Source organism: Eublepharis macularius, chromosome 9, assembly GCF_028583425.1.
Source record: "Eublepharis macularius isolate TG4126 chromosome 9, MPM_Emac_v1.0, whole genome shotgun sequence".
NCBI classification, from domain to species: domain Eukaryota; kingdom Metazoa; phylum Chordata; class Lepidosauria; order Squamata; family Eublepharidae; genus Eublepharis; species Eublepharis macularius.
In genome coordinates, this window is record NC_072798.1 from 73,472,209 (window position 1) to 73,488,755 (window position 16,547).

A 16,547-nucleotide genomic window follows, 5' to 3' on the forward strand; every position below is an offset into this window, starting at 1 on the left:
TTGATGTTATATCTAGACAGAGGCACAAACCAAAAAAAACTGGAACCGTGAGGTTTGTGGTTCGTGGATTTTGATGAACCACAAACCATGAACTGCCACAGAACGGGCCAGTTATGAACTGGTTTGTGGTTCATGGGGTTTAAATGCCCCTTTCTGGCTGCTTAGCAGCAGGAGAGAAAGGAGCATTTAACCTCTTGCCACCTGCCAGCTGATAGTTTAAAGGGACCTGCCGGTGGCAGGGCGCTTTAAACTGCCCAAACTGTAATTGGATTCGTGCCCACCTCTAGTTATATCCCAAGAAATGGATTTTATTTTGCTTGCTAGCTTGCCTTTGTGCACTTGGACTGAGTCACAAACATTTCCTATCAACTGTCAGCACCTCTTTCCAAAATCCAACGGTTCTGGGCAGAGGTGGATTGGCCACTTAGTTTATTAGGAAGCTTCTTGGTGGGCTGCTGCCGTGTGGAATAATTTAGCACTCCAATACAGTACAGAATTTATTCAGCTTGAATGCAGTATTGGAATTTAGAACCAAGCTACAAGTGATGAATTACACTTGCCTGGCAAGTGAACAGACTCACGTGAGGAATACACGAGGAATACACGTGAGTCTGTTCACTTGCCAGGCAAGTGTAATTCATCACTTGTAGCTTGGCTCTTAGTTTACTTTTAGTGTGCTTTTGCCCTTTAGTCACTGGAAGTACAAGACAAGGAGGGCAGAGAAAGCAGCAGCAGCTGTGACTTCTTGTTTCCATGCCTTTTAGAAGCTCTTTCTATGATTCCGAACTTTACTATAGCATTTCTGAGGCCTCTGCTGGGCAGGACTTGAACCCAGTCCCATGGGCCCTCTCTCATTCCTCGGGAAAATTGGCAGCAGAAAGCCTGTGCTGAGGTGGCACAAAGAAGACAAAGTGCCAGACTGGCTACACAAAACCCCACTATTGAAGTAGAACAGTGTACTGAAGGCAGGATTTCCTTGCAGGATCCTGGCCAGAAGACGGCAGCCTTAGGAGCTCCAGCACCTGCGTGAAGTACCTTTCAGCCTATTTAGGCTGAGGTCTAGAAAGCTAGCCTTGGTGGTTCTTGTCCAGCATGTGTAAGACCAGGCTGGAAGTCTTATTTCAGAAGATACCTAATGGCAGAGCATAGGACAGTTATGAACTTCTAAGCCCCTCAGTTGTATTGTGTGGAAATCTGTTGAATTCCTTAACTTGGGTCAGTTCTTTAGGGGAATCTGAAGGATCTTCTTAAGTTCATGTAACATATCCCACATACCCCTTTGTTCTACCTTTTCTCCTCCTCTTTTACAGTTTATTTCATTTTTCTCTCCCCCATCTTCTGATTTTTCTGGTTTAACCACAGAGTTTGGGGTGAATCTGAAAGCTGTGCACTAATGTGATGATGTTACTTCTGGTTTCATGCCAGAAGTGGTGTGTGATGCTGAATAGTTTGTCCTCATCCTGCAGACTCTCTTTCCGGAGTGTCAGGTAGGACAAGCAACCCTGTCCTTTTATTTCTCTTTTTCTACATGGGTCCTCCTGAGATGCGTAATTGCTCTAGTCCTGCATTTGGGTTTGTATACTGCATTGGTCACTTCAGTTCATACCAAAGTAAACAACGTTTTAGCTTCAGTTTGTGACTACAGTATGTGGTTTTTAAAATACATTTTGTTTTGGACTTAGTTAAACTAGAGACCTGAGATTAGAACTCCTTTTTCTTTCCCAAAAATTGTAAGTGATTTAATTACATTTTAAATAGTATTCAAGCAATGTATGATTTTTATTACTGTAATGGTGGGACATCTGCTACTTGTCCTTTTATGAATATTATTTTGCTACTGCAGGATTTGTGTCCACTGACACCTTAGAGACTGACAAGATTTTCAGGGTGTAAGCTTTTGAGAGTCAAAGCTCCCTTCTTCAGTATTTTCAGTATCTCCTAGTAATTCTAGGGCTTCTCATCTAGCACTACTTTAAGAAGCACCCCATTTCCCTCCTGCTTTTGTGCTAGGTGATGATACAAGGGTAAACAGAAAAAATATTTCCTCCTGATTTACTTTTTAACAATTTATTGTGACGATGTTTCAATTTGTTGTAAAATGATGTTTTTGTGACCCAGAGGCTACTTCATCAGATGTAAGAAGGGTGCCCTATATTAGTAGAGCAAGATCCAGGTCCAATAGCACCTTAAAGATCAACTGGATTTCCAAGGTGTGAGCTTTCAAGAGTTAACACCCCCTTCATCAGATACTTGACATCAGGTATCTGACAAAGAGAGCTTTGACTCTCAAAAGTTTATACCTTGGAAATTGAGTTGGTTTTTAAGATGCTATTGGACCCAGATCTTCCTCTTCGACTGCAGATCAACATGGCTACCCTCTTGAAACTATATTGGTAGGTGTGTGTGTAAATATAAAATTACAAAATCCAACTCAGGGCTATAGAGAAAAATACTGGTATAGGTTGGGCAAATGGTGCTTACAGTAGGGATCCTCACCGGCTGTTGCAAAGAACAGGGGAGGATCTTGAATTTTTAATAGCTAAAAAAGCAACTATTTCAGGAGGCATTGCTGAAGAATGCTGCCCTGTGCTTCGTTTACATGATTCTGAAGGTTCATTAAATATATAGAGATTTATAAACTATTGAATGATGTGAAGAAAATAAAGAGCGGATTTCCAGCATTGCCCTATTGCTAGAGTTCACCCATAATGAATTTGATGGCAGTAGGTTCAGAATAGCCAGAAAGAGGCATTACATTAGATGTAGCCATATTTAAGTGCTATTTCATTTGCAGTACCATATTTGATTTGCTATTTCATTTACAGTGCAATCCTAAGTACAAATACCCATTCTAAACCCAGAATGATTTTTGTTGTTGTTGTCAAGTCACAACCAACTTCTAGAGACCACATAGGATTTTCCAGGCAAAAGACATTCAGAGGTGATATGCCATTGCCCTGAACTTTCTTGGTGGTCTCCCATCCAAGTACTAACCAGAGCTGACCCTGCTTAGCAGCCAAAAATCTGATGAGATTGAACTAGCCTGGTCAGGGATTAGAATGGGTTTAGAAGGATAAAAGACTTTTTAGGGTTGCCATGCTAGGTCTTAGACCGAAACATGAATTCTCTAACAATGTAGCTACCTTTGTTGTGCAGCAGTGTGGAGTAATGGCTCAGTAAAATGTTTTTGTTTTCATTTTTTTCTTTCATTGTAGATACAAACATTTAATTCATTCTCATTCTTCTGTTATTACATTCATCATGAGTTATTTTGTTTTGCTCCCTATCTTCTTTTGCAGTAGAGTTGCAACAGGCCTGGAGAAAAATGTCATGCCCCTTATTAGAGGCTCAATGTGGATTATGGCACTGGATTTCTAGCCACTGTGTGTGACAGAATGTTGGACTGGATGGGCCACTGGCCTGATCCAACATGGCTTTGCTTATGTTCTTATGTTCTTAATGTGAGGAAATGGGCAGGTGAAGGTTTTCATGGTAGGGAAATAACATCACCTGGTAAATAATGAATTAAGCCTCTAATACACACATGAACTCATATGAAGCTGCCTTATGTTGAATTGGATCATAGGTCAATCAAGCCCTTGTTTTTCCCTCAGACCAGCAGCAGCTCTCTAGTCTCTCTGCCAGAGGTCTTTCACATCAACTACTGCCTGGTCTTTTTAACTGGAGATTTAACCTGGGGCCTTCCACATACAAGGATTTCATAAGGGATGGAACATTTTTTCTCCAGCGGTTGGCAACCCCGTTTATCCCAGATGTACAAGTGACAGTTTTTTATGCTTTCTTTTTCTTTTTACAAAAGGGATAGTAAACCTGGAACTCTCCTTTGCCATCCCTTAGTATGTTCTGTGTTTTCATCAGTCTTCTATCTGCCTGGCTTCAGGTAACCTGGCTCAGGGGAAAATGCTGAAAGCAATACAGTAAGGAACCAGATGGGGCAGATTTTAAAGCCCCTTTGACCCATGTGCTCCAATTTTGTTTAAAGATAGACCCTCTTGACCCCACACCTTAACAGGTTGTCTGGTTTTTCCAGGGCTATTAGCAGCAGGAGGCGCTTCTGTGGGAAAATGGATTGACCGCAATGCTTGGAAATGTCATTCTCATTGAACTCTGATTTCTGAGGCCCATAAAAGAGTTTTGAGATGAAAATGCTTCACTGGCATCCTTTGAACTGTGAGGGGGGAGAGATATCTCTGTGACCCTCAATATGGGGCATATCACATCACTCACCTGAATGTGTGTAGCAGAGTACACAGTGAAGTCCAGTGAGAAGAAATATACTTTAAGATAAGTTTGTTTAGTTAAAAAACAGTTTCATTTAAGAACTATTTGCAATAATATATACAACAAACAGAGAGAGACACATTCATCACTTATACAGGAGACAGAGAGACAGTTTCTGTAACAGACATTTTACAACTGACGCAGACAGAACAGAATCTTCACTCACAGCAGGGAGGGGCTACTTCAGGAGCTACAGACAAACAAACTATACAAAGCGTCAAGCACCCTGTACATTCAAATGAGACCACAATGCTTTATTCCTACAGGTACAAGGGATGGATACAAATATACCAACCATTTTAAATACAAAATTAATATTTAATAAATAGTCATAGAGAATAGTGACTTTCAGATGGGCGGTGGTATGTCATGGGAACGTTCTGGCAGATGTGAGCTGGTGGGAAAGTGCTTGAGTCGTCCAAGGATGCTCTGCAGTTGGCATGAGGTTCACCATTCAACAAAAGAGCTTCAAAGCAAAATTCCAAAGTGCAAGTGCCAAACTGGGATTCTGAATGAGCAGTGGCGGGCAACCCTACTGGAACCTAATGGACTGTAATGGGTTCTGTCAAGGGTAAACAGCTCTGGTTTGGGAAATGCCTGGAAGTGTGGAGCCTGGGGTGTGTGGTGGTTTGGGGAAGGGAGGGACCTCAGCCAGATGTAATGCTATAAAGTCCACCTTCCAAGATGGCCATTTTTTCTAGGGGAACTGATCTTTGTTGCCTGGAAATCAGTAGTGATTCTGAGATATCTCTGGCTACCACTTGAAGACTGGGAACCCTAGTCCTGTCCCATTCTGAAAGCCACATTTCTGCCCTCAATTGTAGTGAAGGCAGAATTCTGCCCATGTATAGATGCAACAGAGGTAAACAGCTGTGAAAGAAGTGAAGGCCTGAGAAATAAGTTCATCTGCAGGAACTTCTGTCCCAACATGCCAAGCTGTACCTACCAAAATGTATCTTCTTCACAATTAATAGTACAGAACCCCTCAGCTCTTTGCTTTCTTGTCACCCTAGAGAAGTAAATATTTATTAGTATTTGTATCCTGGGCCATCATCTCAACCAGAACTGTGAAAGCTCAAACTATGGATGTTTTTACCCGCTTATGAATAGCTACGGCTAATAGTTATAGGATTGATTCCTAATACCTGAAAGGTTGGTGCTGTTCCATCTTTTCCCTTTAACAAAGCTTAGTAATATTGTATATTATCTCATTTATTCCTTTTCTGGTGTTTTTTCATATATTGAATCCATTGACTAGTTTATCGTTTCTGCTGTGTTTTACTTAATACAGTCATCCATTTTGGGCATAATATAGTCATCCATTTTGGGCTGGCCCAAAAGGCAAAGCTAAAAATAAAAGGACATGCTAGATTCAAATAAATGGTTAAAAGCTAACAAAAATTTAATGAGGTTAGCAAAAGAGACAAAATCCTCTACATAACTTCTTTCAAGTGCATAAATGCATAATTCCTTTGACTTTTTAAACTTTGTATTGTTCATAATAAATATATTTTTCAAATCCTATTTTATTTTCTGTGCTCTATCATAGTATTTTACAGTGCAATCTGAAACAGAATTATACCATTCTAAGGCCATTAAAGTCAATGAGCTTAGAAGGGTGTAACTCTAGTTAGGATTTCCTTGATAATCACCACCTCAACAAAGCCTTTACTGCAATTTTTACACTGCGATTGGCCTTGATTCCTTTTAGGATATGAAAATCACTTTAGTCATGGCATTTTCTTCAAAGGTAGAATTCTGACCATTTTGATATTATTATACAAGAGGAACAGGAGGGATTAAGTCCACTTAGATCCATCATCATGGCTTTCAAAACATCTTAGACCAGATGCAAAAAAAATTTATACAGCCCTTTTCAAATTATGCGCATGTTGCAGAAACAAAGCCAAATTCTTATTTCAGAGTTAATGTATCCATTAAAAATGTAATTACTCCAATCAGTACTGTTTAAATTACTACTGAAGGGTCCAAAGCAGTGATAGTTTTTTTCTTGACTAATTTCTCAATGATATTAATGACCCACCTGTAATTAAACAATCCTAAAAGTGAGTGATGTTTTTAGAAGGAAAGCTAGAAAAATAACCTGAGGGCGATGAGGCTTTTTGAGCCCATTATGCTTGATCCCTCTGTAACAGTCAACCCTACAGTGTGGAATGTCAGAAACTCTAACACTAACACTATCAAAACCCTTTTCCTTTCCTTGGGAGTTATTCTAAACAGAAGCTTTCAACCCTAGCCTATACATTGTCTGTCTGTTTCTGGGCTCAATCCAGGGTGTTGATTTTCAGTTTTTATTAGGGTTACTTAATAGGGTTGCCAACTTTTGGTTGAGATATTCCTGGAGGCTTAGTCTCAGAGCCTGAGGAGGGGACAGAGCTCAGAAAGGATATGATGCCATAGCAGAGTTACCAGTTCCCCACTCCCACCCTCTGCCCCCTGTCATCACTCATCTGGTTGGCAAGGGGGGGGGAGGCACAGGACCACACCTCCCAGGCACTCTCTTCTGGGGCAGTGTGATGACATCACTTTAGGGTTGCCAGCCTCCAGGTAGTGGCTGGAGATCTCCCGGAATTACAACTGGTCTCCAGGCCGCAGAGATGAGTTCACCTGGAGAAAATGGCTACTTTGGGGGGTGGACTCTATGGAATTATACCATGCCAAAGTCCTTTCCCTCTCCAAACCCCCCTTTCTCCAGGTTTCTCCAGGTTTCACCCTCAAGTTCTCCAGGAATTTCCCAACTTGGAGCCGGCAACCCTACATCACTTCCTGGGCGTGATGTCATCATGCTGCCCTGAGAGTGCTTCCGCACTTTGTGGTAGGCCAGTTGGGGCCCCAAACAGGCCAAATTGGGCCCATTTGAGGCTCAAATTAGCCTGCTGCTAAGTGCCCCTGGGCTTCTGTGAGATGACGTCGCCCAGAAGTGCTGTCATCGAAAGTAACATCATCACACAGGCAGAGAAGGTGAGTATACTGGGTACCTGCCCTCCTGCTAGGAGAATACGGAAACCTGGTGACCCAATGCCATAGAGTCTGCCTTCTGAAGCTACCATTTTGTCCAGGGGAATGGATCTCATTCATTTGGAGATCAGTTCCAGGCCCTATCTGGAGATAAGCAACCCTAGCTACCCACCTCAAGGTGAGACCTGCAATTCTCCTGGAATTAAAACTGATTTCCAGACTACAGATATATGCTCCCTTGGAGAACCGTTCCTGCTGAACTCCCTCCTTTCCCCAAATTCTTCCCTCCACTGGCACCACTCCCAAATCTCCAGGAATTTCCCTTTAATGTCCTTTTTGGCCTAGGGCCTTCATAGCGAAAGAGCGGTCTTTCATGTTCTCCGAGCAGAGTATTTGTGTTACTCTTCCCAGCAGTTTCTACTCACCATCATGTCATACAGGATGGGAAGATCAGTGTTGGCTCAACCATGAGCAATGTCACTGTATCACTGAACCTCTGGAACAGTCTCCTGGGAGAGGAGACCAGAGCACTTCTTTATTAATCTTTAGAAAGCACAGTAAAAGAGTTTTGTTCTGGAAGACTTTTCATGATTGAGGTAATGGAGTGATTGATTAGTGATTCAGGAGGGCTGTGTGTTTGACAAGCGGTTTGGAGTTGCTTGTTTATATTGTTCTATGGTTAAACTTTTTTTTTAAAAAAAGTTATATGCTGTGCTTACTTGTTGTGAGGTGTCTTGGGCCACTTACTAAGAACACTTTTGTTAGAGTCAATGTTAACTCCCACCTGGCCAAACGTATTTGCTCACTCTCTCCTCTACCCTTCTCTGGGTTCTTTCTTGTAGACAAGTATAAACTAGAGCCAAAAACTGGAGTGAGAATTCTACTATTGTTTGGTTCCTTCCTATGTTTGCCAAGGGAAAATAGCCTTAGGATTAGGTGGTGGTGTGTGGAAATTTGACTATTAACATTGCTATTCAAAACAATAACACTGAGTCCAGCCACATGGTATAATTGAACCCCTCCTATGATATCAAGCCCGGCCCAATGCGTTTTAGGGTTTGGATGATGCGGACCTGGCAACCCTCTCCTTTCCTTGATGAACTCCTGCTTCCTCCTTGTAACATTTCTACTTGCAGTCCTCTTCTGCAGCTGAGTAGCATTGATCCACACAGAAAATGCAACGCATATGCCATCAAAAAGCTGTGTTTTGTCATGGTGCTGGTCAGGTTAAGTTGACCAGACCTTAGAAATATGTTCAATAGAAGCAATTTATGTCACAGCAGGTTGGTGTTTTTATCCTTCCAGTGGTGGGTGGAAAGTTGAGAAAGAGTAGTTTGTTTCAGGCCACCTACTGTGTTCAGAGCTGAAGTGAAATTGGAAACCGGAGACTTCCAATTTAAGGCCCCGCACTCCGGTTCTCTAGCCATAGTAGCCATACTCTATAGCCAAGTCAGTAGTAGAAGTAAATTCTTAGGTTTATTTGAAAAAGTATTTCGCTTCCACCCTGGCTTCTAGTAATTCTGTTGATCTGGTTTCATGCATAGAGTTCTTGATGGAAGAAGAAGTGCTTATGTTGTGCCTTCCTTCCTCACATTACCTCATTAATGTGCTTCTCTCACTACAAAAAGCAACAGCATGGCCTGCCATCCACAGCTAATGTTACTTTCAAGCTAGGGAGTGAGTCAATACAGTCCTTGTCTGATTCTTTTTCTTTCCGTATGGCTTAATTGTGATCCGTTTCAGTCCGCTTCACTTCTGTTGCTCTGGCTGACAATTCTTTATGTTGCGTACATATATGCAATTTTACACATTGACACAACTGCTGAAAACTCCATATGTTTTATGGTCCAAGGGAATGCAAAGTGAAGTAAAAATAAAAATGCACGCCTTTGTTTTTCACAAAGGGAGGACATGATGATAGGGGTTTTATAAAATTATGTGAGGGGTAGGAAAGTGGACAGAGAGAACTTTTTCTGCTTCTCCCATAGAACTTGGGGGCACCCAAAGAAGCTGATCGGCAATAGATTCAGGATGGATAATTACTCTTTATTCAAGGAGTAATAAAATTATGGAATTCACTGCCAGTAAGGGGGCAGATGGAGGGGGGGCTGGAAATGAGGCAGGGCTTGATTTATTATATTCACAAGGATAGGCAAAACTGAAATGTGAAATTTGGTCTCACCCTTTGTTCAGGGAACAATCCTAAGCAGATTGACATAGAAGTAAGGGCCATGTTATTTAGCGGTGCTTACTCTAAGGAAAGCATCGTTAGGATTGCACTGATGGGCATTCAGATTGGGAACATTCACATGGATTGGAGACCAGACTTATCTGTAAAATAAATTGCTGCCTGTTTATTTTCAAAAGCACTCATCATTTAGGCCATGTGACTTTGAGCCAGTTGTATCATATTTGGTATATAAGAACCAAATATAATTAACAGGTAAACAGGTGGTTAGCAGAAGAATAAGAGCATTGTGTATTTCTCTTGATGGGAATTTGGTGAGAAATCTGACTCGCAGAGTGACTTCCCTTACTCTCTCAAGTACCTGCCCAAGATAGAGGCAACACAGCAAACAGGCAATAACTTCATTAATTTGATCCAAGGCAGTGGAATGGCCTTTCAAAATTACTAGTATGAATTTGCATGTCTGTGGTTGATCTCTGATGTGTAAATAGTCAGGGACATTACTAGCTTACCTTCACACCTGACCGCATCTGAGGTCAGAAAGTAATGCAAAGTTCAAAAATGCCCTACATTTGTGCAATTTTCCAGATATCTTTTAGTATGATCCACAACTCACATTAAGCTCCAAATCTGCAAGTGGAAATGTAACAATGAGCTGCATATTATTAAACATGAAAGTATATTAATAAGAATATGTTTCAAGTGAATAAAAGCTTCCATCACTGAGTGTGCTTTTTACAGCTGCTAGAAATAGATACACAAGAGACTGCATTTACTTTAGCATTATACTTCTCCTGCAATGTACCAATTTAGGTCACTTTAAATTCTTTAGAAATTGTACAAGCTATCTTAGGCATAGGCACTAATAATAATAAAAAGATTACTTTACATTGTATTTCAAGTGGCTGCATGCCCTTTTCCCCTCTGCACAATTTCTGCAAATGATAGAAAAATAATGACTTCATCACCTTTTAAATCACATAGTTATTAAGCTGGTAGAGAAAAAACATCTCCATCAAAATGATGGCAAAGGGGCTACTGCAGGCTTCTTGCCAGGACATTTTGGTTAGAAAAGGCATTTTGAGAGAATCTATGAGCAAGGTTACTTCCATTACAGGGCTTCAGAATACTCAGTTGTTCTGTGTGAAAAATACACATAAACAGCAACAACATAAAGCAAGTAGTATTTTTCAAGAGACCATTGAGTGCTGCAGGATAATTGTATTGCTTTAGTCATCCAGACTGAGCAGGCATCTTCTGTTGTGCATCTGCTATTCATTGATGACACTCTGAGAGTAGGCTTGCTGGGTAGATTGATGTGTGTGTGTGTGTGTGTGTGTGTGTGTGTGTGTGTAATGATTTTGGTGTAGCAATGTCTTCTATTTGGTGTAGCAATGTCTCACATGTTTTTAATGACATTTGTAACTTAATCCTGCAGTCATCCTAATTTAGCCCTTTTTTACTAGACACATATTTGGAAAGGGTGGGCACTTTTTCATTTTCAGTTCATGTCAATTTTTTTTGTATGAAATTATTCCAGCTATTTATTTTAATGCCCTGATCTGGATAGCCCAGCTGAGCCAGATTTGGAAAGCTAAGCAGGATCAACCCTGGTCAGTACTTGGATGGGAGACCACCAAGAAAATTCAGAGTTGCTAGGCAGAGGTAGGCAATGACAAATCACCTTTCTTGTCTCGCAAATTCTATGGGGCTACAATAAGCTGGCTGTGACTTTATGGCACTTTACACACATCTGTTTTAATGATCTAATTTGGGTTTTATTTACTTATTTATATCATTTATAGTCTGCCTTTCTCACTTTTTTCACCTTTTTGAAAGGTTTCTGTTGAACTATGGTGACCTTTAAGTCCTTGATGGAATGTCCTAGTAAATTGAAGTGTTCTCCCACTGGTTTCTGGATGTTGCCATTTTTAATGTCAGATTTGTGTCCATTTATTCTTTTGCCCAGAGGTTGGCTGGTTTGTCCAATGTACAGAGCAGATGGACATTGTTAGCACATGAGGGCATATATCACATTGGAGGATGAGCAGCTGTAAGAGCCAGAGACAGTGTAGTTGACACCATTGGGTCCTGTAATCATATTTCCTGGGTAAATATGAGGGCAGAGTTGGCATCTGGGTCTGTTGCAGGGACTGGTACCTGTGTTGGTGACTGTCCTAGGCGATTCATGGTTGTTAGTGAGAAGTTGTTTAAGGTTGGGGGGGTCTGTCTGTAAGCAAGGAGAGGTCTTCCACCCAGAGAGAGGATGTCTCTACTAAAATTAAAAATGGCAACATCCAGAAACCAGTGGGAGAACACTTCAATCTACTAGGACATTCCATCAAGGACTTAAATGGTCACCATAGTTCAACAGAAACCTTTCAAAACAAAATCCAATGGGAAGCTGGTGAATTGGAATTCATATGTAAATTTGACTCAGTCAGACTTGGATTGAATAGAAACTATGAATGGTTATCTAATTATCAAAAGTAACTTACTTCATTATCAGAAGCAACTGATTTGCATCTACTCCCCCCTCCCCTCCCCACCTACATATATCTGGCCAGTTTCTCCATACCCTCCATTTATCTGACGAACAGAACTGTGGTTCTCGAAAGCTTATGCTACAGTAAAGTTGGTTAGTCTTAAAGGTGCTACTGGACTCTTTGCTGTCTAGCTTCTGGTAGACATGGAGAATGCCTCACTTGAGGATATAGACAAGTCCATACTGGAATAGTCAGTCTTTCAGGTGTCCCTGGCCACTTAAGGCTTTGCAAGTTAAACCCCCAGCTCTTTCAACTGCTAAGTGGGACCCTGTGAGAATGGTTCAACACAGCTGCCATTTTTCTAAAGCAGAAAGTACTAGTCAACAGCATGGCTGCCACATTCAGCATTGCTAGGGTTGCTAATCTTCAAGTGGGTCCTGGAGATAGCCTGTTAATACAACTGATCTTCAGATGAGATTGATTAGTTACCTAGAGAAAATGGCTGCTTTGGAAGGTGGAATCTATGGCATTATACCTCTCTGAGTGCCTCCCCTTCCCATACCCCAGGCTCCCCAGGCTCCACCCCCAAATCTCCAGGGTTGGCAACCCTATAGACTGCAGTTTCTGAATGGCAAAGAGGGATCAACAAGCTGAAGTGACAGGAAACAGGGCTTTCCAGTGGTTTCACCCTGTCTCATTTTAGATTCACCTGCCATCCTACCTTGTAGTATTTTAGGGATCAGACTAAAGTATTCTTGTTCATCCAGGCTTATAATTTAAGTTTTATACTATTTGTTTTCAGATTGAATAGCTTTGTCAATGTTTTTATACCTGTCTTTATGATTGTTTTTACTGCTTTGGTATTAATGGCTTCAGAATCAGAACTGCCATTTTAGGATAGTTTGAGTGCTTGGAATGGTAGTTTTTATTATTTCTTGTACCATGTTGCTTTTGCTGATTATTACTCTGTTGGAGTTCTAATTGTTATATTTACTGCACGCTGCCTCAAGAAAGACTCTGGAGTGGTGTCATAGAAGAGTAGCAAGTAAATAAATGTTGGATACTTTTACATTTGATGTTGATAGGCCTGGGTTTGGTTTTCCAGGCTTCCCTGCTCTTTGATAAGCCTCGAGGCTGTTCCCTAGATCTCCCATTTCATTTTAGTCCTTTGTTTTGAGCAAGTTTCCATCAAACATTTGACACTCAATCAGCCATAAAACAACCCTGACTTTGAAAACCAGCTGGCTAGCTGCAACCTTGCTGCTCCCTTGAGTTTCCACATGCAGGATTTCCTGCATTCACCATCTAAATCAAGAATAGCTCTTTTACCAGGTGTCCTGAAATTAAGCCATAGGAGTAAGGGGTTTCTTTAATCAATAAGCAATTGTGCTTGATTCAAGGGACAGGCTTGGAACTGAGCATGATCTTGGGTATATGCAGCTGAACCATGAGATGCAAAGTAGTTAATCCAGTAGTGGGGACTAGTCCACTTAGTGTCAAGGCCCTCAGGAGGTGTCAAGGAGCATAAAGATCATGGATGGAAAAATATCTAAAAGGGGAAGTTACCCAAATTAGACAGTTTCTGGGTAATAAAACTCAAAGTGACCCATGCCAGGTGTCAGGAATTTGTGTTGGTAAAATTATTCAAGCATGTTGAGAACATTTGTTAATGGAAATACCCAATCATGAAGGGCCAAATAGATGAGTACCCTCGTAACAACCCAAATACAGCCTTGAAAAGAGAAGGGGAAAGGGTATAAAAAGTTACTTGAGGGTGAGACAGGAATCTCCTTTGCTAGATTTCTTCCGACCGGTTGGCAATGCCTCATCAGCTTGGCCAAGCCTTGTTTTGTGGAAATATAATGCAAGCTTGCTGAAATTTTGTTTTATGTATTCAATAAAAGCTATAGCTGCTTTCAAGACATGTGGGTGTCTTGTCCCTTTCTTCCTCTCCTGCTGGCACTTTGAGTTCAAAACAAATCCCAGTGTAAGAGGCTGGGTTCTTGGGATATTTATTTATTTATTTATTTTAACCCGCCCTTCCCGCAAGTGGCCTCAGGGTGAGGTACAATATTGATTAAAATATAACTTAAAATCAATCATAAAAACAGATAAAATACTGTACCCCTTTCAGGGCAACCAGCGTGAGTGGATTCTCCAGACCCCTTGTAGAGGGAGACCAGTGGAAGACTTGGCAATGAGGGGCTAAAATTAGCCTCCACCGTATGCCTGGCGGAATATCTCTGTCTTACAGGCCTGCCTAAATGATACAAGATCCTGGTGGGCCCGAGGGTCCTCAGACAGAGAGTTTCACCAGGTTCGGGCCAGGACCAATAAGGCTCTGGCCCTGGTAGAGGCCAGCTGAACCTCCCTAGGGCCAGGGACCACCAGTAGATGTTTTCCGGTTGAACAAAGTGCTCTCTGGGGCACATACAGGGAGAGACGATCCCTTAGGTATGCTTGTCCCAGTCCATTTAGGGCTTTATAGGTCAAAACCAACACCTTGAACCGGATCCGGAATTCTACTGGAAGCCAGTGAAGCTGCTGCAAGATAGGAGTAATGTGTGTCCTATACAAAGCTCCAGTTAGGACATGCGCAGCAGCATTCTGGACCCGTTGAAGTCTCTGGATCAAGCCCAAGGGCAGGCCTGCATAGAGCAAGTGTTCACTTCCACAGTGGACCCCTCCGCAATGCACATGTCCCACCTACCATGCCAACTTCTCTGCCCAAAACACTGTTCTCTCTTGCCCTTTTCCAATAACAGTTAGCCTATTATTAATCATAGCTGGTGCAGAAGCACCTATGAAAGTCCTAAAAATCAAACTAACTCGAAAGCTGGACTCGACACAAGGTAAAAATGGTACTTAATGTATTGTGTATGGGGTGTGGTGGAAGCACCTGTTCTGAGGCAGCAGCTGTTGCAGAGCCATGCTCAGACACTTGCCGGGTGCAGAGCTACTCAATATGCCCCAGGACTCTTTGTCTAGCTCTTGCTATCTCTGTGCAGCGGCTCATAGTATTTGGCAGTGATTTTATCAGCATCTTTAGACTAAATTCAAATCAACCCCAGACACTTCTTCAATGCATATGCAAATTTTCAGAAGAGAACTGTGACACTCTTTCAAGCTCAAGCTTTTATGTAATCACAAAGATGCTCAATTATCAGGAAATATTATTATTGCCAAGACTTTCCAAGTCTGTTATTTGCTTCCTCAATGGGAATCTTTCAGTGGTAGATGACAAGCCTTGAAAAAGCATTTCTCCTTTGCTTTCTTTTGTGTACTTCTCCTCCTCATCCCCCCTCCCTAATTTATATCGTGGCATATAAAATATCCATTTGATGAGATTATTTTGATGGATCAAGTTTGGGGTGAAAACATATCATTGGACTTCTGTTGTAATTAGTATATTAAAGCCATTTGGTGCAGCAGGAGGTATGTTGGCACTATCATATAATCAAGCCTCTCGGGCATTGTAAGGCAAAAAATGCAGCTGCTGCTGAACAAGGGGAAGGAGAATCCGAAAGATTTGTGATGTGCAGTTATTACATGGAGATATTATTGTAACAGAAAATGGGGAAACTTATGCTTATTTTTTCCCTCTTTTCTAGTGGAGGAGGATGAAGTTGACTGATTAGAATAACTACTGATCAGCAAATTTAGATAAAGACAATACTTATGTAGATGGATTCACGACTTCTGAACATATGTTCCAGCAAAGGCATTTGCAGGTTTGAAGAAAAGGTACCTTTTAAAAGATGGTGAAACAGTTACCTTTTTTTACAAATTTGCTCTTGGCTTTAGCTAGATGGATTTTAAGAATGTTTTCTTACTAAAGCCTTGGTCATCCTTGAATTCATATGAATGATGTTTTTACTTGTGTCATATGTTCGGGTGAATCATTGTCTTGGTGCAGATGTAACACAACACCATGGTCTAATTCAGTGGTACTCACCTGTGAATTGCAGAGAGCCAGTTGCCATCAACTGGCACCATGCACCACCCCAAACATACAGAAATAGTAATAGATGGCTATAATATAACCCTCGTAATGACTAAAATATCTCGAGAATTGTCTGTTCCTGCTACTGCTAAACCATAGCTAGGCCCTGCATGTGTGCAATTTGGGTCAGGGCTTGCAAATTGGAGTTATGACACCAAACAATGTGCAAGATTTTGCATTCTCCAGAGATCTTTAGGCTGGGTGCTAAAACAAATAAAGGCTTCTCTATGACAAAGTTCATTTCAAGGTTCACTCTAGCTCTACATGGAGATGGGGGGCTAGAACTTCCCTCCATGATAAATTTTCTACTTGCAAGGAGTTTTGTTGTGTTTGGGCTAGCTTTTGACAGTGGGATGCTCCATTCAACCACTTCATTCAGTTGCATGTGTTGACTAGACATGGGCACGAACCGCATTATGAACCAAAAAAAGCCACGAACCGCCCAATCTTCCGTTCACAATCTGGCAGTTCGTGAGTGTCCATGGCCAACGCACCAGTGTTCATTAGAGGTGCGGTTCGGTGCGTTCTTCTGTGGTTCATGAAGCCAGACAGTCAGGCACCAGCAATCAATTCCTTTGGAAACGGAGCC